Here is a 25215-nt window from a genome sequence, read left to right as displayed (position 1 = left end):
CATCGGTGACCATGCCCACTCCAAACCTGAGAACTCCCATCAGGCACAGACTACATCTAAGATGTAGGCTAACATGTAAATCTTTTCATAAATACCTTTAGGTGACTATCGAGCCTTCATTACCTGTTCCTTCAACTAATGAGCCAATATGTCGGACCAGTTACATGGTTTTCCTTCTCTAGCTAGTTAGTCCAACGAGATCACCCAACTCTGTGGGAAGGTTTCTATGCTTGCTTGGCCATATGGTCGACAAGAAAATATGACCAAGTATTGGTACGCCTTCCATAGTATCTTTGTCTTGTAGATCTGGTAGGGTGTAAACCTGAATCGAGATGGCTCCTTTACCTAGTTCTTTGGAATGTCTCTAGAGTTACCACTGATATTTGGTAAGTTGAATGGAGTCTTCATGACAATCATGGGCTAAGACATCTGATACATCTCATCATAATCTCGTGCCCAGAAGGTCACAAGCTACATCCCACTAACACTACTCAAGGTCAAAGTCTCAAGATCAACATGAGAGATGATCTAGTGTATCATGTCTGTGGATGGAATGCGGGGTATCTGCATGAAATCTGGTACAAACCAAACTTGTGAATGTTTACATACACCTGATGATCTTTGAGGCATTCCTTAAAAGTGCCTGCAAATTCTGCATTGATGTCTTGCTACTTTAGTTTGATGTCCCTGTCTAGATATAACTTTGTATCTTCATAGATCAGTAGACTAGAGGACACTTGCTCAACTGGTGCTCCAGCTCCATTTCCATCAGTGTCCTGTGATCTCACTCTCTTGGAAGCCATTGATGTAGTACTACTAAGGGATAGATGAACACCTCAAATATATTGAGACAAGAAACATCCATGGCAAGAAATTTGTCAGCAAATTCGAGGAATGACACAACACATACTTGGGGAACAGATAGGAAAGATTGCGCAATTTCTTCTGGGAGGCTGGGTGATCAGCTTCCAGAACTATGCAAAAGGTAGTCTAGGTTGTTTGGGAGGCAAGAATATCTACTAGAATTTTCCAATGCCCAATCCAAACTAGTTTTTGTTTGCTGGGATTGCGCAATGCGTAATTCCAACTAGAAGTGACTGGAGGCTCAAGGACGGCATTGTGAAATTTTCTGGGCCAATAGTCAATATCCCTCAGAAATGCAAAAAATAGCCCTGGAGGACAATTCTAGGTAGAAATGCACATTTCTGGAGAGGAAGGCAGAGCCTTCCTTCCCTTGATTGTGCAATGTTGTCCTAGTGAAGGCAAAGTCCGGGCCAAGGTTGGCCCGACTCACAAATAGGAAACTGAGAGAAAATATGACAGTGAATGGATGGTGAAAACAAGTGAAATAAGAAGTGACTGATAGTGCATGCAGACATAAATGAAAGATTCAGTAAACATATCAATATGCATGTGGGTGAGGCGAGTCGCTAAATCTGTGACTGTTCATGCAAAACACTTTCATGCATGCAACATTAGTGAGATAGAAACGAAAACTGAAATAGAGCTAGCAGAAGATAATATACATGAAAATGACAGCAAGCGTTCAAATAAATCAAGAAAACATCACTCACACAAGAAAATACACAAAAGGCAACAAAAATGCTGAAAAAGACAAGTTGAGGCCACTTGCGTGTGAATAGATGACCCAGATATGCCGAAGAGTCCTAGATGTGTTGTGGGATGTCAGAGCTCCAATATTGATGTGACAAATTGAGCTCTGATGCATCAAATAAATAAGTTTTGAGCTCATGACATGCATGCCACAAATCTAGGAAAAAGCGACACTTGGAGAAAAGTTTCTAAAACAACTTTGCATGTAACCTCCAGATGCTAAACATAGCTCCCTAAATCATGGAATTCCTTTTGCATGTTGCCTTTTTCTATTCTGAGTAAAATCAAGCCATGCATGCAAGTCAAGTTTCCTTGGTCCCAGGTGGAACTGGTCAACCAGACTGCTTATGCATGAAGTTGCTCAACTGCTTGAGAAAAATGTGCATTATTGGCTGGGAGCTAGGCTAGATGCCCTAGAGACTTGTGCAATTTCTAGGTAGAGCAGCTGACCACTGCCTAGATTTGCGCAAATTTTGGGCTGAGCAGTCCTACAGAGGGAAATTGCGCAATTTTCACTAGGAGTGCTGACTGGAAAAATTGCGTAATTTTGTAGCCCAACAGGCTGCCAGAAAGGATTGCTCAATTTCTAGAGGGAAGGTTGGTTTCCCTCCAAAAATGTGCAATTTCTTGGGGGAGCTTCTCAACCTGCAGTTGGACCAAGTTCGGGTAATCAGTCTGTGAGGGGAATGCATCAAGATGTGATTAACAGACCGCCTTTGGGCAAGAAAAACATTGAAGCTTGTGTACTTGACAAAGCAAGACAAGGTGTTGTGAAAGGTCGGTAGGAGGGCTCCAAAATGAAGCTAAGGAAAAATTTTGGAGGGTGGTTGCAGCCACTACAACACTTGGCGACAAACTGGTAGAACTCCATCTCTCTGAATGGACATTGTTCATGAAAAGAAAGGCTAACACCTCGGGAAGTATTGTTCAGTTCTTAGCTCATCTTGGTTTCTCAATAGCTTAATTGTAAGATGTAGCATCTGCTAATCTCTTGGTCGATTGACACACATTCCAAGCCAAGGAAACACAGTTGTTTCGATTGGGTTTGACAGGTATATTGGTGCACAAGCAGTATAGTCGTCAAAGTCTTAGTTTCATCTCTGGTGTTGCTCTGCTGCTAGCAAGCCTGGATAGTACCACGACGGAGTCACATAGGAACACAAGCATGGCTCCGTTGCCAGAGAGCCTTGTTAGTAACCCAACAGATTTACTTGCATCACCTCTCTTCGCATGAAGCCTTTCTCTTCTTTCGCCTTATTCATTTTCATTTTTCGAATTTTTTCACTTTTCATTTTTTTTTTCATTTTTCAACTGTACATAGAACTTATTCATTTCAGAGGCAGAAGAGGAATCCCAAATTATTGAGAGCAGAAGAGGTTGTTTCAGGAGAGAAGTATTTTATTATATCTATAACATGCCTATTAAGGTATTCCCCCTTGCCTTACTCTACTTGACTGAGCTGACAAGGGTTAACAAAAAAACAACCGACTAGAGAAGGTAACACTAGTCAGTGCGCAAGTGTTGTGTTTTCACCAAGGTTCACTTCGAACAATACATATTTTCCTGTGATGTATCATAGACTAAAAGTAACAAGCTCTTCATATAGAGGCAAGATGATAGATAACCAAGTAGTGATAGTTGTACAAGCCCTCTTATACTTCACCCAGCTCGTTTCAAGAGTCATACATGGTCTCATGCGAAACTAACCTACGAATGAAACAATCAAACTATATGAAAAAAACAAGCGAAATAACAAACAACAAAGAAAATCAAGAGAGGAAGCAAAAGTGGAAGCACAACAAGTAAGTAAACAAGCAAGCAAGCAAACAAACAAACAAAGCGAGTAAGAAAAAAATCATGCAAGCAAACTGACAGAAAGAAAACACTACTACTCTTACACTAACGGTGCATGGGCCTAATCACGTGAAGTGATATTTCCAACGCAGCCACTGTCGCATTGGTTGACCCATGTTGGTTAAGGCTTGATCCGCGAGCAACCCAGCTGTGCAAACAAGCAAGAAAGAAAGATATAACAATGAATACAACCACACTTCGTGTTTCAAAGTGCCTGTTAGCTCTACTACATGTTGCTAATATTCAAGAAGCAGAAGTAAGATCGGTCCTTGGTTTTTCTTAGCAAAGGCCTACACTGGATATCCTCACCGTTCTCCATTTCCTCACCCATTCCCCTCTCATCTCCTTTACTAATGCTTTGTTTAAAAATCACATAAAACTCTTTTCTTTAAGCCATGGGTGTTAAAACCCCAAAACCCCATATAACCCCCGCCCATACAATCGTGCGCCCCCGCAAACCCTTCCGCCGCAGTCTTGGCCATTGATCCCCATCACCCTGACCCAACGACCCTCCCGTCACATCAAATTAACTAACCCACACAATTAAGTACACACCGTTCGATCGCATCCACCACGATCAAATGACATCCGCTTCCCCCGCAACCATAACACGAAGGCGCATTAACACGCGATGAAAAGCGGTTTTGTTCCCCCCCCCCCCATCCGCAACGCGTCGTACAATGATTGGAATTGCGCACCCCTATAATTTTACCACCCGACGATCCACGGCAGTGCGATCAATACTACCTACCATAGAAACCATTCGTCCCCGCTCGTTAACACCCACACGTTTTCTCCTCCCAATGACCGTTGGATCTGTCACCCGAGATCCAACAACCCGCATTTCTCTGCCTCTGTATCTCCTGATACCCTCCACTGACTGATTCTCGCCATCTATCCACGTGATCCGACGGTTGATCTTGCTCCTCCATCCTGTTTGTCCACCTGCTACGAAGCCCACATCTCTTAACTGCTCCGTGCACTTGAAGGACTAAGATAACCAATCTTCGGTATTGTTTGCATTTGTTCCTCAAGAACTGCATTCATTAGGGAGGATGGCCAAGAAGGAAAAGGACAAGCCTGGAGAAGATAAATTCATTTAACAGTTATGGAATTTCATCCATACGACACTCCACCTGCCCGAGAAGGACAACAGAGCACCCGAGAAGATCAAATTCGTTCACTGAAGCAGGCAGATTGTACCAGAGACTCCATCAGGCAGTTAAAGTGGTTGGTGGTCAATTATGACCCCTCCACACCTAGAATGGTTGAGTGCCTCTGTAATGAAACTCTTTATATACCCAAAAACAAGATGTAATTAGGGTTGATGGTTGCTGTTTTGATGTAAAGTTCAACTTCTAGAGACTGTAACTGCTTTGATACTTGCAGCGTCTCGTCTTCATTTTCAGCTAATACAAGCTTCTTTTGTTTTTAATTGCTCACTTTCCATTTCTATTCTATTCTAGGATGTGCTTGATATGTAGTTTTCCTAAACTCTTTATGTTTAGCATCAGAGGAGCTATCATCCTACCTCTGTGTTTAAATCTTGGATGTATCAGTGAATGTGTTAATCAGGTTTCTTTTTACTTAGTGACAGAGAGATGTCATCATGTCTGTACACTAGGGAATTATATTTGTAGACCTCTTTACTGGTTGTAGCCGGCCATCACAAGGTCTTGTGCACCTGCTGGTGTGGTCAGTATTCTCCATATTCACCCAATCCTTAAACTGTGAGTAATTGGTGTTCTAAAGCCTTGTATTCTGGGGGTGTTCACGCATGTCTGGAGTCAAGCAAGGTAGAATGGTTATCTGGCTTGAATAAGCATCATGCCTTCCATTCATCCATTTCCAACATTGGGTTGAGTTTGTAATGTTCCCGAGCATCTCCGAGCTACAAAATAGCAGAGTTTCTTGGGGTGATAACATTAATTAGCACCATTTCCGAGGAGAGGAGATTGAAGCTCAGCTTCCCTGGGAGAACAACACAGTTCCATGCTTTGATGATAGACAAGTTTTTGACACATTTCTGCTTGTAACCATCTATCTGGCGACTCTACTGGAGAACCTACCTTGTGGTGACTCCACATTTCAGTTCTAGCTCAGTTGTGAGGCATACCTGGAGAAATCCTCAGAAATCACTAGCTGACCTAGTGCATGACCTTGAGAAGATTGCTAAGTAGAAGAAAACTTCACAGAAAGGAGCATCAGGATCAGGTAAGCCTAAGAAAACTTATGCATCTCTGCAAGAGAAGATTATAGCTGAGGATATACAGTTTGAAGATATAGAACCTCGCATTGTTAGTGAAGAAATACCTTTATAGATTCATAAAGCTCCTTTTTCAGTCAGTTCCCCTTTGGATCTTAGTCCAAAGAAATCCTCCCATACAGTCCATCATATCCCTTTGTGTCTATCATCTATTTCATTACTTCCTACCATTCAATCTACCAGTATCCTTCCACCTATCCCAGTCATGGTAGGTCAGCAAGCTCCCACGGAGATGGAAAGAATTATAGCTGCTAGGTATGGACCCTTGGTCTTGCCTGTTCCTTTGAATGCCATGCTTGCAGGAGAATATCAGAAATATATGCCCAAGTTCACTGGTACAGAGGGAGTAACAGTTGAAGAACACCTTGAATCTTTTTATAGCTATGCTGATAACTTAGATATCAATGAAGATGATGTGTGGATGAAAGTATTTTTATAGAGCCTTGATGGAGAGGCTAGAAAATGGTTCAGATAACTACCCCATAGGTCCATAGTAGACATTGAAGCATTGGATGATGCATTCCTAAAACGATGGGGGGATAGGAAAGATCTGCTCTATTACCATATAGAGTTTGGAAACCTAAAGAGGGAGAATGGGGAATCATTGCCTGATTTTAATAAAAGATTTAATCGTATGTAAAACAACATACTAGCTAAAGTGAAGCCTACCCCCACCTCTGCCAAAATCACTTATGACAATGCTGTTGACTCTGATTTCTACCTGTTGTTGAGAGAAAGAAGATGTGCCACTCTAGCTGAAATGCAAGATGTAGCACTGGAGGTGGAATCAAATATTATGGCTGTGGAAAAGCTTAAAAGTTAGGCTGATAGAAGGAGGAAGAGAGGTGAGGCTTATTCTTCCTCTACTTCATCTTCAGAACCCAAACTAGACAAAATGACTAAGATGATAGAGTCATTGGCTACTGAGATATCTAAGTTGAAAGTCGAGTAGATTTATGGGAAAGCAAGGCTTCAAAACACATTTTCTCCAAGTAATCCAAACCCATTCAGAAGAGCAAATGAACAGTTGCAAACCATTCAGAGGGGTAAAGAAGTAAATGAAGAACAAAACGTTAAGGCTCCTTTCCAGAATGTAGTCATGGAATATGAACAGGTTGAAGAGGAGGATGAAATTCATTGCATGGAATATAAAGGTAGTGCTACCGTTTTGACATTAGCTGCATATGAATAATCGTTATTATAGGACCAAACCAGTCAGGAGTGGGACAGAGAGGCTGTTTTGCAGACTGGTGAATAGCAAAGATAGAATCTGAGGTCAAAGGCAAACAATGTCAAGGAGAATCCTACCTAAAGAGTTGTTGTCCAGACAGAGTCACAGAATATCAGACAGAGAAGACCAGAAGATGATCCAATCATCCTCAAAGTGCTAGCTCAAGAGGTAAGAGGTCCTGATAATTCCCCTTCCCCTTTCAGTTTTGAGTCAGAAGTCCAGAAGTTGAGAATAACTGTACCTCTGATAGAACTAGCGAAAGTGAAGTTTTTAGAAAGCCTATCCTTGAGGCTCTTGAGCTGAAAGACACACAAACCTCCACTGACTATGTCAACTTGCAAGATGAAAAGCCTGTCGTTGTGCTTAGCCCGATGACCGAACCTACTAGTGATAATTCTCCATCATTTTATGTCTCCTTGACCATTCATGACAAAATCCTCCACAATTGCCTGCTAGACACAGGGGCCAGCCACAATTTTATGCTTAAGGCTATCATGGAAGAGTTAGGCCTTCATATCACTAGATCATATCATGAATTATTCTCATTTGATTCAAGAAAGGTAAAATGAATAGGATTAATCAGAGACCTGTCCATTACCCTAAATTAGTTGCCCATGAAGAGCATGATGATGGATATTGTGGTAGCAGATGTCCCTCCCAAGTTTGGCATGTTGTTGTCCAGAAGGTGGATTAAGAGACTAGGTGGGACACTACAAAATGATCTATATTATGCCACTGTCCCAGTCTTTGGAGGGGAAAGAAGGATATTTTATAGAGAAGCACAGCTGGCCTACATCATCAGTGATGAGAAAAATCCTTCTAATCATCCTATCTAGGTTGTGGACACTGATTTTGGAGCCTGTATTCTCCAAATAGAAGAGTGACGAATCTCAGAAGGCCTCAATGTAGATCAGGAAACCAATAATCCAAGCGAAGGGAGAGAAAGGAAGTCAGGTTTGGGAGATGTTCTTTGATGGAGCATGTTCCATGGAGACCGCAGGAGCAGGGGTGGTACTGATATCTCCAAAACAAGAAAGAACACATCTGTATTTTAAGTTGGATTTTCAAGTCACAAACAATATAGTAGAGTATGAGGCTCTGTTATTGGGACTTAATGTAGCTAAAGACAGAGGAATCAGAAACATAAAGGTGTTTAGAGATGCTGATCTTATCATTCAGCAAGTAAACAGAACATTTCAAGCAAAGCACCCAAGGCTGGAAGCATACAGAGAAGAGATATGGATACTTAAAGATTCTTTTGATAATTTTTGTTTCTCATATATCCCCAGAGTAAAAAATCATCTTGTCGATTCCCTTACGGTGTCTACTAGCATGTTTATCCCTCCCATGCCTCACAGACTAGTTTATGAAGTCGAAATGAAATATAGACCATCCTTGCCTGATAACGTCCAGCATTGGAAAGTCTTTAAATATGACGATGAATTGAATAGGTTTCTACAAGTCATTAATGAATTTGATGAGATGCAAATTGACCAAGAGAATGAAGCCTTGGAAGAAAGTCCCCAATCTCAGCTTAGAAACAAAATTGGTAAAGATAGCATTGTCCAACTGCCCAACAATCATATACCTAAGGGTCTGGTTCCATTAGAAAAGTTGTTTGACCAAAACGATGTGCCTTATAAGGCTGCCCAAAAAGAAGACCAATCTGCAGTCTGTGAGCGTAATATAGGGAGTCCAGATCAGCCCATATACATAAATCTGTCCACCCATCTATCTTCTGCCCATAGTGCTGAATACTGCAATTTAATGAAGCAATTTGCTGATGTCTTTGCCTGCGAATATAGTGACCTGAAAACATATGACAAAAATATCATCCAGCATAAAATCCCTTTGGAGAAAGACACCATCCCTTTCAAGCAAAAGCTGAGACCAATAAATCCTTTGCTCCTTCCTCTGATTGAAAAAGAAATAAAGAAGTAACTGGCTGCCAAAATCATAGTTCCTCTCAGATATTCAAAATGGGTAGCCAATTTGGTAGTAGTGAGGAAGAAAAGTGGAGAAATCAGGTTCTGTGTTTATTTTAGAAACTTGAACAAATGCTCCAAGAAAGAGAACTATCCCCTACCGAAGATGGAGCATTTACTGCAGAAGGTCTCAGGAGCGAAAGTGATGTCTTTACTGGATGGATTTTCAGGATATAACCAAGTTGTTGTACATCTAGATGATCAAGAGAAGACTACATTCACCACTCCTTGGGGCACTTTTATGTATTCCAAGATGCCTTTTGGGATGATGAACGCTGGAGCCACCTTTCAAAGAGCTATGGATATAGCATTTGTGGGAGAGAAGGATAAGTTCATCCTTATCTACCTAGATGATATAACAGTGTACTCCAGCAGCCATCATGACCATTTACAACATTTGAAGAAAGTGTTCCTCAAGTGTAGAAGGATTGGAATTTCAGTCAATCCTAAAAAACCATAGTTTGCTTTAGAAGAGGGTAAGCTGTTAGGACATGTTTTTTCTACTGCAAGTGTCAGAATTGACCCAGAAAGTGTAAAAGCAATACAAACTTTGTCTATCCCGAGATCAAAGAAAGACATCCAGTCTTTTCTAGGAAAAATAAATTTTGTAAGGAGGTTTATCCAAAATTTTGCAGAGCTGGTAAAGCACATTACGTCCATGTTGAGAAAGGGGTCGGAGATAAAATGGACTGATGCAGCAAGAAGATCCTTTGAGTCCATTAAGAAAGTGATTATGGAAGCTCCCACTTTAAGAAGTCCAGATTACAGCAAGGAGTTCCATATATTCTCATTTGCCTCTGAAGACACCCTTGCAGCAGTTTTATTGCAAGCAGATGAAGAAGGCTCAGAGAACCCAATGGCTTTTTTCAGCAAAAAATTAAGGGATGCTAATCTGAAGTATGATATCATTGAAAAGCAGGCTTATGCTCTTATCAAGTCTTTGAAAGCTTTCAGAATTTACATTCTGCATTCCAAGATAATTACATATGTACCCTCTGCTTCAATAAAAGATGTTCTAATGCAGCCTGATGCTAACGGAAGAAGGGCTAAATGGATTGCAAAGCTTATTGAATTTAATATAGAATTGAAGCCCACTAAACTAGTCAGAGATCAGGGCCTTGCCAGACTGATGGCAGCAGAAAATTGTAGAACGTTGGACATAAATCTCATAAGCAATGACGTAGAAAGTGGTCAAACAGAAGAAGAAACGACTGAACCAGGGAAATCAGTCATTGGCAGAAAATCAAGCTTCTTGTGATTGGTACTCTGCAACAGCTCAATTCTTGCTGAAGCTAGAAATCCCTCTAGGTCTTAGTGCAAGACAAGCCAGAACTTTTAAGCTTAGCGCAGCTAAATATTGCATCCATGAAAATTTTCTCTATTGGAGGGACCCCTCTGGAATGTTGTTGAGGTTTCTGGACAAAGAACAATCCATTGAAGTCATGCAGCAGTTCCATTCCAGCATATGTGGAGGACACCATTATTAGAAAACTATAGCCCACAAAATCCTTAGAGCTGGGTACTATTGGCCCACTTTATTTTCTAATGTCTTTTCATTTGTTAAATCTTGTGACAGGTGCCAAAGATTTGAAGGGAAACATCAATTGAAGTCCCTGCCCTTAAAACCAATACATGCAAATGGCCCTTTTCAGCAGTCGGGTTTAGACTTCATTAGAGAAATCAATCCACATTCTAGTGGCCAACACAGATGGATCTTAGTAGCCACCGATTATTTCACTAAATGGATTGAGGCCATCCCTACCAGAAAGGCTGATCACCATGTGGTGATGAAGTTTTTAACAGAGAATATCTTCACCAGATTTGGTTGTCCACATAAATTGGTCACAAACAATGTAGCAACCTTCAGGGCAAAAGAATTGGTGGAAATGTGTGACTTAATGGGCATTAAGCTAGTTCACTCCACCTCATACTACCCTCAAGGCAATGGTCTAGCAGAATCTTCCAACAAAATCCTGATAAGGATAATTAAAAAGCTGCTGGAAGACAACAAAAAGAATTGGGATTCTAAGCTCAAATATGCACTGTGGGCTAACAGAGTGACCATAAAGAAATCCACAGGGAATTCTCCATTCAAGTTGTTATATGGCACTAAGACTGTGTTTCCAATTCAATTAAATCTCCCTGTGGCAAAATTCCTACAAGAAGAGCAGAATGAGGAAGAAGATATGGCAAAAAGGATCATTGATTTAGGAGAGATACATCAAATCAGAGAACAACTGGTTGAAAGGTCTGCAACACATCAGAAGAAGATCAAGGAAGCCTTTGACAAAAGGACAAAAATAGATAATTTTCAGGTTGGAGACTTAGTTCTTAAATGGGATGCATTGAAAGAGAAGAAAGGCAACCATGGGAACTTTGATGCTTTCTGGACATGGCCTTTTATCATTTCTCAAATTCAAGGGAACAATACTTTCATACTACAAAGTATGAGAGGGGAGACAGTTTTTGATGGCCCAGTTAATGGGCGTTTTCTGAAAATTTATGTTGCTTAAGGTCTTTTGGCCTTAAGGTTGTAAATACGCTATTTGATCAGTTTTTAGTATATGCTTAGTTAGACTCCATGCCCAATGGAACACTAAGAAATTTTTCTAATTGGTTTTCACAGGGAAGGCATTGATCTGCAAGTTCTTGAGACCTCGTAGGGAGGATCTCATCCCCAGATGGAGCCAGTGTTAGCTCTTCTACATCTTGCTGATGTTCGAGGAGCAGAAGTAAGCTCGATCCTTGGTTTTTCTCAGAAAAGGTGTACACCAGATATCCTCACCCTTCTGTAGTTCCTCGCCCATTCCCCTCTCATCTCCTTTACTAACACTTTGTTTAAAAATCACATAAAACTCTTTTCTTTAAGCCCTAGGCATCAAAACCCCAAAACCCCATATAACGCGCGCCCATACAACTGCGCGCCCCCGCAGACCCTTCCGCCACAGTCTTGGACATTGATCCCCGTCACCCTGACCCAACGGACCTCCTGTCACATGAAATGAACTAAACCATGCAAATAAGTACGCACCGTTCGATCGCATCTGCCACGATCAAACAACATCCACTTCCCCCGCAACCATAACATGAAGGCGCGTTAGCGCGCGATGAAAAGCAGTTTTGTTCCTCCCCCCATCTGCCACACGTCGCACGATGATTGGAATCGCGCACCCCTGTACCTTTACCACTCGATGGTCCACGGCAGTGCGATCAATACCGTTGAAACCATTCATCCCTGCCCGTTAACGCCCACGTGTTTTCTCCTCCGATGACCGTTGGATCTGTCACCTAAGATCCAACAGCCCACGTTTCTCCGCCTCCGTATCTCTCGATACCCTCTGCCGACCGATCCCCGTCATCTATCCACGTGATTCGACGGTTGATCTCATTCCTCCATCTAGTCCATCCACCTGCTACGAAGCCCACGTCTCTTAACCGCTCCATGCACTTGAAGGACTAAGATAACCAGTCTTCGGTACTGCTTGCATTTGTTCCTCAACAACCGCATTCATTAGGGAGGATGGACGATAAGGAAAAGGACAAGCTTCGAGCAGATAAATTCATTTAACAGTTATGTAATTTCATCCATACGAAACTCCACCTGCCCGAGAAGGACAACAGAGCACCCGAGAAGATCAAATTCGTTCACTGAAGTAGGAAGATTGCACCAGAGACTCCATCAGGTAGTTAAAGTAGTTGGTGGTCAATTATGACCCCTCCACACCTAGAATGGCTGAGTGCCTCTGTAATGAAACTCTTTATATACCCAGAAACAAGATGTAATCAGGGTTGATGGTTGTTGTTTTGATGTAAAGTTCAACTTCTAGAGACTGTAACTACTTTGATACTTGTAGCATCTCGTCTTCATTTTCAGCTAATACAAGCTTCTTTTGCTATTAATTTCTCACTTTCCATTTCTATTCTATTCTTGGCTGTGCTTGATATGCAGTTTTCCTGAACTCTTTATATTTATCATCAGAGGAGCTGTCATCCTACCTCTGTGTTTAAATCTTTCATGTATCAATGAATGTGTTAATCAGGTTTCTTTTTACTTAGTGAAAGAGAGCTTTCATCATGTCTATACACTAGGGAATTAGATTTGCAGACCTCTTTACTAGTTGCAGATGGCCATCACAAGGTCTTGTGGATCTGCTGGTATGGTCAGTATTCTCCATATTCACCCAATCCTTAAATTGTGAGTAATTGGTGGTCTAAAGCCTTGTAGTCTGGGGGTGGTCATGCATGTCTAGAGTCAAGCAAATTAGAAGTGGTTATCTGGCTTGAATAAGCATCATGCCTTCCATTCATCCATTTCCAACATTGAGTTGAGTTTGGAATGTTCCCGAGCATCTCCGAGCTACAACCTAGGAGAGTTTCTTGGGGTGATAACAGTGCCCATAGGACATATGTGAGTGAAAGTGCATGATGAGTGGTCTGTGGACTTATCATAGTGTTTTGTGACTCTGTGTGCAACTTTGAAACATAAGCACACTCTTGACTGTGACATGCAAGAAAACGAAAGAAACAAAGATAAATTGCATCACAAACTAGTGCTTGCAATGTAATATTCCTTCAATGCATTAGCGATGGGATCGTGTAGTTCGAGTGCAGGAAGTATGATCTGTGTATGAGTTGGATATTCAATATATACATATGAGTGATGATGAGCCATGAGTGATTGACAATTTCATGACTAGAGGTGAGACTAACCAGGGGAAATTTTAATAACCCCCCTAAATTTACCTGTATAATAAATGGGCGAATCTCCATGGTATATAGGAAAAATGGAAGGCAATTTTATCAATAATATGATATGTATATATAATTTTTAATCAATTATAAAATCTTGTGTTTATTAAATACACAAATGAAATCATTGTATTTCTTTAAAATATATTTTGAAATCAAAATTATCGAAATTACATCGGTAACCTAGTGGGTGTAGGATAAAATTCACCCGTGCCATTCACAGAAAGCATGAGAAAAAACCTAATACTATATATAAAACCAAGAAAAATTCAAATTCATCACTTCTAGGGACCTCGTAACCACCTTGCCAATACACAAGTATGTTCCCGTTTGCAATTAGAAAAATTACCCAAATTACAATCTGTTTACTCCAGCATATGTTCAAAAGTTATAGAAGGATGACTAGTGCAATCAATCCATTCCTTTTAGCCCTGGATTTGTTTCAGTTTAAAACAGAAGTATATAAATATACTTATCCAATGTCTATGCTTTAACCATTCACCTTAAGATGTTTTTACAATATAATTTCCTAAGTCTATTTAATATCTTCATTATCATAAAAACCAACCTATATCCATCTTAACTCCACATCTACCACTCTTAGGGGGATGAAATCTATTTATCCCTCTGAGCACTTGGTAGACCCAGAATTAAGATGGATCTAAGATGATAGAATTTCCCCTTTAAATAGTCTATGCTCACATTAATACCATGGCATTACCATGGGTCAATACCATGGGTTATCATAAACCTGGAGCTTAAAAATTACTATTACTAATTATAAAAATTAATAAAATTAATAGTTGATTTTTATTTTATTTTTTATTTTAACCAAGCTAAAATGTTTAACATACATGAAATTACAACATCCATTTTTACTCTTGATCAGATAAAATATTTTTTCACTCTATGCTATTTTCCATATCACGATATTTGATACCTCTCGGGGGTTAGTAGATCCCGAGTAAAGATGGATCTAGATCCAGAGTAAAGATGGATCTATGTTGGTTTAATTCCCCCATTTAAATAGGCTACATTCCAGGTGAATACCATGGGTCAATATCATGTGCCATTTTGGTGAATACCATGGGTCAATACCATGTGCCCTTTTTATTTTTATTAATACTAATATTAAGGTTAATAATGTTTTTTTGCATGGTATTAATAACAATCTAGTCCATGGTATTTGTCCCATAGTATTTTGCCGATAGGTTTCACCTAAATATAACGCATTTTTTGAGTGTTCGTAAATATAAGGTGACTTATGGAGTAAATATAAAAAAATGTTTTATTTTTTTACCATACCTCTCGTTTATTTATATTTTTATTAATTTACTATACCTCTTTTACAAATATGGTATTTGGCCCATAGGATTCACTTAAATAAAACCTCTTTCTTGAGCCTTCATAAATAGAACGAGGGTTATGGACTAAATATAAAAAGACGTTTTATTTATTTACCATGCGTTTATATTTTTATTTATTTACCATACCTTTTGAGTAAGTATAAAAAGATGTTTTATTTATTTACCATACCTCCACTTATATTTTTATTTGTTTGCACCCGTGCATGTATATAAGGTGACTTATGGAGTAAATATAAAACATGTTTTATTTATTTACCATACCTCTCATTTATTTATATTTTTATTAATTTACCATACCTATTTTATAAATATGGTATTTGGGCCTTTGGCCCATAGGATTCACTTAAATAAAACCTATTTTTGAAAATGGGCGAATGGATTCACTTCAATAAAACCTATTCTTGAAAATGGGCGAATGGAAGGTTGTAACTCCTAATTTCAAGGGCTAAATTTACCATTTTTACCCTCTCCCTTAAAATAAGGTGGTCTATTTGAGGTGATTTGTAAAAATGTACTATGATACAAAATATTTGCCCACTAAAAATTTAAAGCCCCTTAATTTCGCCAAAGGGCGAACATTCGCCCCTAAAATTTTCTATGAGACTGACCCCAAGAGAGCAAAGACCTAACATAACCATCAGCTCAGGCTGAAGTGCCTCAACACTCTTGGGTGTTTCAACTTCATCATCAGATAGATCATCATGGACTAGTGGCTTCGAAAGATCAACTGTAATAGAGTTATGATCGTGACCAAATATGGAAACAAATGGATCACGATCGCCACGATAAAAAAAAATCAATGATTTCATTAGCATCCGCCTGATCAGATGAACCAAATAGAGGGGTAGATGAAAAGCGAACAAACTCATCCATTGTGTTTTTGGAAAAGGCAGATGAAAGATCAAGTGTATTTTCAATGAATAACTTATCCTCTTCGTTATCGAATGATGGACCAACATCCGGCGAGTCCTGCAAGTGATCAACAATGGGTGGATCTGTGGATGAAGACACACATGAGAAGTCATGGATGACAGTCTCACCAAGGATGTTAGGAAAGAACGGAGGGGGCTCGGACAGAAAGGAGTCATCCTTCACCGATTATTGGTGCTCAAGCTCCCACTCATACTATTCGTGAATGACAGCGCATGTTGGTTGTGTAACACCAACTCTATCAGTGGCTTGTTCCTCATTCACAACAAGTGAAGAGTCTGGAATGGATGAACACAAGACAATATCATCTGGAGGAACACTCGAGTGTGAAGACAAAGGTTGTAGAACATAATGAATATGATAACTTGAAGGACTCACAACAAAATATATGTGAAACTTGAGTGAAGTGATGTTGGGAGGATGTGAAAGCTGAACAAGTGCATGAGCATGATCCTCAACATCACTCGACAGTGATGGAGTTGTTGAATGGGCGGAAGGCAGATAGTCAGTCGAGATAGTGGTTGCATCCACAAGAGATTGCACATCTCCCTCACTTAACAATGTTGAGCAAGGCTTGATCTCAACCTTCTTCTTCAGATGGGTAGATTTCTTAAGGAAATAATCAAACTAGTCCCAAAGATAGGAAAATTTCATCTGGCTCCTCAGACCTTGAAACTGCAATTCACGGAAGCGTTGCCAAAAATCCATAACCGATTCATGTGGAACCTTCCGTTATTGTAACATTTTTTGGTCAAGATAGTCTAGATCAAAATGATAGAAAGTGTATTCAATGAGATCATGGAAGTGCTCAAGTGAGTGCAGATTGTCAGCTCGTAAGTTGAGTAGCCATCGACATGGAGATTCGCAAAGTGTGTGTGCAAGCAGCAAGTTGCCCTGTTCGCCAGAACACTCATCTTCATCATGAAGCATGGAAAGAAATTCATGTAAGTACTCAGGCCAGACCACATTGCCTTCACCATTATACATGTAAGTGGACAAGAGATCAAAAAACTCCCCTGTGATGATGACATCTTCATGTTTCGAAAAACATCGCAGAGGGAGAAGGGTGCAAGAATCCATGAAAGGTAAGTAAAGGTTCAAAACTAGATGAGAGGACACAACTTGTCATGTTGCCCTCCTTCTAGCACCAAAAATGTTGACAACACTGGACTCTCCAACATGTCAGCGGATATCCTTGGTAAGAAGTCCCAATTAGACCTCAGCCCATTTGGTGTAGGAGTCCCAACAGTGGGTCATATAGCAATGTCGTGACCATGATTTCGCACTGAGAAAAGTAGGATAACTCTATTGGTAGGAAGAGTGTGACTGTTGCAGTGAGTCAAGGAAGGTGCATGAGAGGTTCTAACACAGGTGAGTTGAGATGAGTGTGCCCCTTGGAAACCTGTAATAGTACTTGGATGGGAAGGGAACACACGAGCAAAGATACATCACAAGATGGAAAGAAATTCAGCTGGCAATCCAAAGTGATGGTTAAACCAGACAACACATTTCAGAAAGATTCATACATACTCATACAGAACAATCCATACATGCATGCATAAGAAAGGAAATACATATGTCATTTAGAGTAAACAAGACAGCTAGAATACAATACAAAATATGAATGAAACGTGTTGGCTATTATTATATAAAGAATTGTAAATTCCAGTCATACAATACATCCATGTACACCCTCTAGCCCCAATAGTGGAATGTTATAGCCACATCTGCCTGCTCCTCCAAAGAGATGAACTAGCTCTGCATAGAGGAGAAGCCAAGGCCCGTTACAATACTGTCCAAGATCTCTCCAAGATAGTCTTCTCAAAAGCTTGGCTAACCAAAAACCTTTACAATGAGTTATGAGGGACTATTTATAGGAAAGGGTGGGGTGACCCTTGGCATTCCCCTTTGTGACAGTTTAACTACCCTAATGACTCTTCACCTTCTCTATGACTGTTACATCCAACTATTAACACTTGACTTACACTTGACATGAATTTACATTATAATGCACATGTACCCATGTGAAACAAAATGGCTTGAGCAAGCCAAGGTAGACATCACTCTAACTTAGACAACCATGGAAGTCCAACTCCTCAACATCCTCATGTTGATCGACAGTAACATACTGATGCCAATATCAGTAGTCCTTGATGGTGTCTGTGTGCTCCGCGGTGACATCTGTCTGAAACTTGACTCTTTCCTCCATAGCATCTGGTACACTGCTTGGGCTCCTCTGTCCAACTTGTCTGAAATCATGCACATCATTGTCTTCAATGTGGCCAGACCAACAACATACTTGTGCATGATGTTTGTACTAATGGGCAAGTCTGGGCTGGTGGTAATGCGCATCAACTCGTCGAATTACAAGTCAAGGTCTAGTCAAACCTGTTTCTTTGTTTTCACCTGGGTGAGATTCCTAATTGATGGGATCACATGTGTGCACACCACAACATCCATACTTTGAATACTCATGCATGGGAAGCATGTATGCTAGTGATGAACTACGGGAGCTCTTCATAGTTCTGAATCTGACTCCAGATACATGCTTTCAGCTCAACCTCATTGACCCTCATCATCTTGGACAAGTGAAGTGGGGCTCCCTTGGATTTCATCGTCCATTTTTGCATGTCATCAATAGTAGCATGCAATTTCATGAAGATACATTCTCTTCTAGCACAACACTGCTGCCATCTGTTGAGATGGACAATTGCCTTATGCATAGTACCAAACTTGGAGTACAATGATCGCATAACTGTGTCAAGGGACAATACTTCATCTAGTATTGTCTTCTTCAGTTCAGCTCGGGCGGACATTGTAACAAAGTCTCCTCCTTGCTTGGTCGTTTGTAGTTCCTTTGCCATTCACTCATTCTCAGCTATCTGAAAGTGAACACTTGAGCTTCTGGCTTTGGCATACACTCTGGGTGCATTGGCCAAGGTTGCTCGATGTTTTCAAACATCAGTAATGATCACTCAATCTTTAACTTATGTAGGAGATATATGATCCTCTTGAGTTAATACTCTGCGAGACTATACAACTTTATGTTGATATTCGTCAAATGAGATGTTGTGCATCTCTCCTTCTGGCTAATCACCAAAGATCTCAATGCCTCCTTGGTCACTCGATACTTGCTCATCATCTGGATGCAATGAAGCAAGTGAGTCGACCTCTTTGTGGTGAGGCATGAGGTCGATGTCCTATCCAACTCCTGCTACTCCATGTCTGCATCCAACTGTTGAAGTGCTTGTTCTATCTCATGAGTGAAGTCTTGCGCCTGCGATGGTTCACCATGTTTACATGATGCCAACTGTTATGATGAATCAACTACTTGTGAGGGCATTGCTTTATCTGCTTTCACATGTTGCGCCCACTCCTGTATCTGTTGTGGCTGCACTTCCCTCTCCTATTTGTGCAACTCTTGTTCCTTTCAGAGTTTCTCCCTCAAATAATGTGACTCATTCTCTGCTTCTTCCATCCTTCTCTTATCCCTTTGCATGGGTTCGATTCACATGTCGCATTGTTGCCTCTTTGCCTCTATAACCATAGCTACTTTCTCTACTAATGGATCTGCTCGAAACGTGTAACTTTTCTCCTCCTCCATGTGATCGACAATATTCCTCTTACCTTTGTCATGCACTGGTATGATTGCCTTTGCTGCCATTACTGCTACTACTGTTACTGGTTCTTTCCATGATGCTACTTCATGTTACTTCGATAACCACTTGATAATGAATCCGAACGGTTCATTAGGGATGACATGCCCCGTGGATCCAGTTGAACTGAACTCTCATGTAGTGATCCTTCACAATACAATGTGGGTCATATGGTTTGTAGCTTCGGAGGTCGAATGCGTACCTCTTCATTAGTTCTACTTTGAAATTCACTTGCTTGATACTCTGAATCTCATATAACCCAATCCACAATGGAAGAGCTGGCCAAGGTCCCTTCTTCTTCAGGTGTAGTATCGCTGTCAATCCTGCCAAGATGTGATATGCTACTTCCTGCATGACAAGTACGTCCAAGGAAAACTTCTATAGAACATCTAGAGGCTTCTCCACACTGAACATTCAGATGAAGTTGTTGGACGGTGAGGCATACCAATCAACAATATCTATCAACTCCTCCATTGCTTCCTTAGACATGTAGGGTGGATCTTGTTTGAATATCATCTTGTACACTGGGGTGACAAAATGATTGGAGAACTATGTGATTACTCCTTTAAAAATGCATTCGGACAACAACTTGAAATACGTGTTCACAGTAGTCGTCATTGGTGACCATGCCCACTCCAAACCCACGAACTCCTATTGGGAACAGACTACATCTAAGATGTAGGCATCCATGTAAACCTCTGCATGCATACCTCCGAGAGACTATCAAGCCTTCGTTATCTATTTCTTCAACTGATGAGACAATATACCAGAACTGTTACATGGTTTTCCTTCTCTAGCCAGTTGGTCTAGTGCAATCACCCAACTATGTGAGAAGGTTTTTGTGCTTGCTTGGCCATACAGTCGACAAGAAAATATGACCAAGTATTGATATGCCTTCTGCAGTATCTTCATCTTATAGATCTAGTTGGGTGTCAACCTAAATCGAGTCAGATCCTTTACCGAGTTCTTCAGAATGTCTCTGGAGTTAGCACTACTGTTGGGTAAGCTGAATAGAGTCTTCATGATAGTCACGGGCTCAGACATCTCATACATCTCATCATAATTGTGTGCACAAAAGGTCACAAGCTTCGTCCCACTAACACTCCTCAAGTTCATCGTCTTGGGATCAGTGTGAGAGACGATCCAGTGTATCATGTCCGCGCATGGGAACGCTGGGTATCTGCATGAAATTCAGTATAAGTTGAACTTGTCAGTGTTTACATACACCTGATGGTCTTCGAGGCCTTCCTCAAAAGTCCCTGCAAATGCTTCATTGACCTATTGCCACTTCAATTTGATGTCCCCGTCTAGATACAACTTTGTATCTTCATAGATCGGTAGACTATAGGACACTCGCTCAACTACTACTCTAGCTGCATTCTGTCAGTGTCTTGTGATCCCGCTCTCTTAGAAGCCATTTATTCAGTACTGCTAAGAGACGGATGAACACATGAAATATCTGGAGACAATCAACATGCATGGCAAGAAATCTATCTCCAAAAACCAAAGCAAATTTGGGGAATGACACAACACATACCTGGGGAACTGATAGGCAATATTGCACAATTTCTTCTAGGAGGCTGGGTGACTGGCTTCCAGAACTGCACAAAAGGCAGTCTCGGTTGTCTGGGAGGCAAGACTAGATACTAGACTTGTGCAATGCGCAATCCAGACTGGTTTTTGGCTACTGGGATTGCGCAATGCACAATTAGAACTAGGAGGGACTGTAGGCTCATAGACTGCATTGCGCAATTTTCTGGGCCAGCAGTCACTGTCCCTCAAAAATGCATAAAACAGTCCTGGAGAATAGTGTTGGGTAGAAATGAACATTTCAGGAGAGGAAGGGAGAGCCTTGCTTCCCCAGATTATGCAATGTTGTCTCAGTGAAGGCAGAGTTCGGGCCAAGGTTGGCCTGACTCGCCAATGGGAAACTGAAAGAAAATATGACAGTGAATGCATGGCGACACTAAGTGAAAGCAGAAGTGATTGACAGTGCATGAAAACATGAATGAAATATTCAGTAAGCAGATCAACATGCATGTGGGTGAGGCGAGACGACAAATCGGAAATCATTCGTGCAAAATAGTTTCATGCATGTGACAACAGTGAGATAGAAGCAAGAACTAAAATAGAGCTTAGAAAAGCTAGTATATATGAAAACGACAACAAGCATTCAAATAAATCAAGGAAAGAGCACTCACACAAGCGAAGACACAAAAAGAAACAGAAATGTTCAAAAATACAAGTTAAAGATACTTACTCATGAATAGTTGAGCCAGATGTGTCAAAGAGTCCCGGATGTGCTGTGGGATGTTAAAGCTCCAAGATTGATGTGAAAGAATGAGTTCTAATGCGTCGAATAAATCAGTTTTGAGCTCATGACGCGCATGCCACAAATCTAGGAAAAAACGACACTTGGAGGAAAGTTTATAAAACAACTTTGCATGTAACCTCCAGCTACTAAACATAGCTCCCTGCATCATGGGATGCATTTTTCATGTTGCCTATCATTATTCCGGGAAAAAGAGATCGATGCATGAAAGTCAAGTTTCGTTGGTCCCGAGTGGAACTCATCAACCAGCTGGTCATGCATGTAGCTGCTCAACTTCTTAAGAAAAATGCACATTTCTCGCTGGGAGTTGGGATGGCTACCCACGAGATTTGCACAATTTCTGGGTAGAGCAGCTGACTGCTGCCCAGATTTGCACAAATTCTAGGCTCAACCACCCTGCTAGGGGAAATTATGCAATTTTCACTAGGAGTGCTCATTGGCAGAATTGTGCAATTCTGAAGCCCAATAGGCTGCTAGACAGGATTGTGCAAATTCTGGGCTTAGCCGCCTTGCCGGGGGAAATTGCACAATTTTCATTCTAGAGGGAAGGCTAGTTTCTCTATAGAAATGTGCAATTTCTTGGGGGACCTGCTCAACCTACAACTAGACCAAGTCCGCGTAATCAGGCTACGAGGGGAATGCATTAAGCTGTGATCGACAGGATGCCTTTGTGCAAGAAAAACATTGAAGCTTGTGTACATGACGAAGCAAGACAAGGTGTTGTGAAAGGTTGGTAGGGAGGCTCCAAAATGAAGCTAAGGCAAAACTTTGGAGGGTGGTTGTAACCGTTACAATAGGAGATTAGAAATTCCACTACAAATTATTATATACATTTGCAAGTTCAACAGTATCTTAGGTGTAAGGGCTACAAAGAATAGTAGCTCTCTCTACAAGAGAGGCAAAGTACACAGATGAAAAAGAGGCTTGTAAAGAGATGTTGTGGTTGCAGCAATTCCTAGGAGACATAGGAATAAAGTAGGAAAAGTATGTTCTATATTGTGATAGTCAAATGGCCACTCAGTTGGTGAAAAACCTAGCATTTCACTGAGAAACCAAGCACATTGACTTAAGGTACCATTGGATCTGTCATGTGTTGGACGAACGACAATTATTCTTGGAAAAGATCCATCTGTGCTGATATGCTCACTGATATTCTACTAAGAAATAAATATCAATTATGTAGAGGCATTGTAGGACTTGGTGTGACTTGATTCATGATTCTTCATTTGGCTTCAAGTGGGAGAATGTTGCATGTGAATCCAAAGAAGAAATTCAACTCCATTGTACCATGTCGACGCCAACCCTAACCCATCGACAACCACGGTCATTTGATTTCTAGATTTCACTGTCCAACTATGAAGTTCACATGAGGAAAAATCTGGAACTCCGCTACTCATCTATAAATTTGTAATCTTGCCTGTGCCTCAGAAATGTAAGCAAGGCAAAGGTCTTCAATGTAATAGAAGTCATGGTTTTTTCTCTCCATTGCTAATGTATTCGTGTTTCTAAAATTTGTCTCTAAATTTTGTTGAGGGTTGTGCTCTCATGTTATTTGCTTCAGTCTGCTTTGTAACCCCATGAGTAAATCCTCTTGCAACACTTTGAGGTTTGGATGAAAGCTAACATTTGAGTGTGTTTTTCCTCAACAAAGGTTTTTAAAGGTTTGGCTAGCACAAAAATTATGCTCATAACCTTGAAGTTCTCCTTGCTCATGAAGTTCTCCTTCCTCAACTTTAATTGTCTTCCACATCCTAAATTTTTCTTTTATTATGCTTATCCGGAAGACTCTGGCTCTTCACTATGAGGTAAGAGTTGTAAACCCTTTAAATATTCCCGGTATTTCTTTTATTATAAATTTTTAAACATATCAAACATTTTTCTCTTATGGGGTTTTAACAGGTTTATTGCCCCTCCACTAGAGCGAAGGGAGAGTTAGGGTTATGGCTGGGAAGCCTCTATAGTTTTTAATCCCCTCAACCAGGTTCTTATTAAATTCTTACTTTATTTTATGATTTCAAGTTCAATGTCCAAGAAGTCATCCTGATTACGACCTTTCACAAACTAGGATTTTCGTGATTAAGCTCTACAATTCATTCTAGAAGAACTATTTAGAAAGACTGTTTATCATCATTTATGTTACGTCCTAACGGCCTCTTAATTTTTTCTTGTGTTATGTATTTCATATACAAATATTCCAAGACGCAATAGAGAGTGTTCTAGTCCCAACATGTGAAATCTAAGTTCTTAGCTCTGTTTGAAGCATTATATTTGAGACACGGGTTTTTGTATATATACATATAACATGGTGTAAATCCATATACTCCAATCTCAACTATGTGCTTCTTTAAAGACAGCTTATATCTCTTAATGTTCATTATCAGTGTTTTGTTTGGCTATGAAAAATCTGGGAGTCTTTTAGGTGTAATCTTTCGGTTCCTTTTTGGGTATGCAGCTCGGTTCAATATTTGCGTCTTGAATTTATAGTAGGAATTCCATATACAAGTTTTGAAAAATTTAATTGTATAAATATTGTCTTCTTATGGTTGGACTGTTAGTCGTATTAAACTCTTTAAAAGTTTTATTCTTTATTCAACAACAAAGTAATCTATCATGGAATTGTAATCAGTTCTATATTTAATGTAATGATAATTGCACCATCCTATTTTAATCTATCATGCAATTGTAACCGGTTTTATATTTAATGTAATGATAATTGCACCATTCTATTTTAGTAGTTGGTTAACTTTCTATATATATATACTATTTTATTGTAGTTGTATAATATTAATGTGATCAACAGGGAAGACATGGTCTTGAGTTTGCTCCATTCTTCACACCTATTACATAGAGTTCACTACTATTTACCCGCATTATTATTTACCCTCATTGCGTGTTGGACATATAATTTTTCCAATACTATAGGTAAGTAACCTAACTCAGAATGTTTTCATTTACTTTTAAACCACAGTAGATTGTAAAATATAAATATAAACCACAGTAGATTGCAAAATATAAATATAAGCATATACACAATAAAACTAATACTTATATGTTAAACCAACTTGGTATGCCACATAGATTGAAAAATATAAATATAAGCATATACACAATAAAACTAATACTTCTGTTTTAAACCAACTTGGTCTACCACGTAAATTACATTGGGAAAAAGGATGCTCGAGGCAACCAATGAGACCTGGTAGAGCTTCCCCAACTATTTTGACATCCAAA

The sequence above is a fragment of the Pinus tabuliformis genome, chromosome 7 (assembly GCF_031772625.1).
Source record: "Pinus tabuliformis cultivar Carrire ecotype Pingquan chromosome 7, CPIR1, whole genome shotgun sequence".
Taxonomy (NCBI): Eukaryota; Viridiplantae; Streptophyta; class Pinopsida; order Pinales; family Pinaceae; genus Pinus; species Pinus tabuliformis.
Note: the sequence above shows the minus strand (reverse complement) of the source record.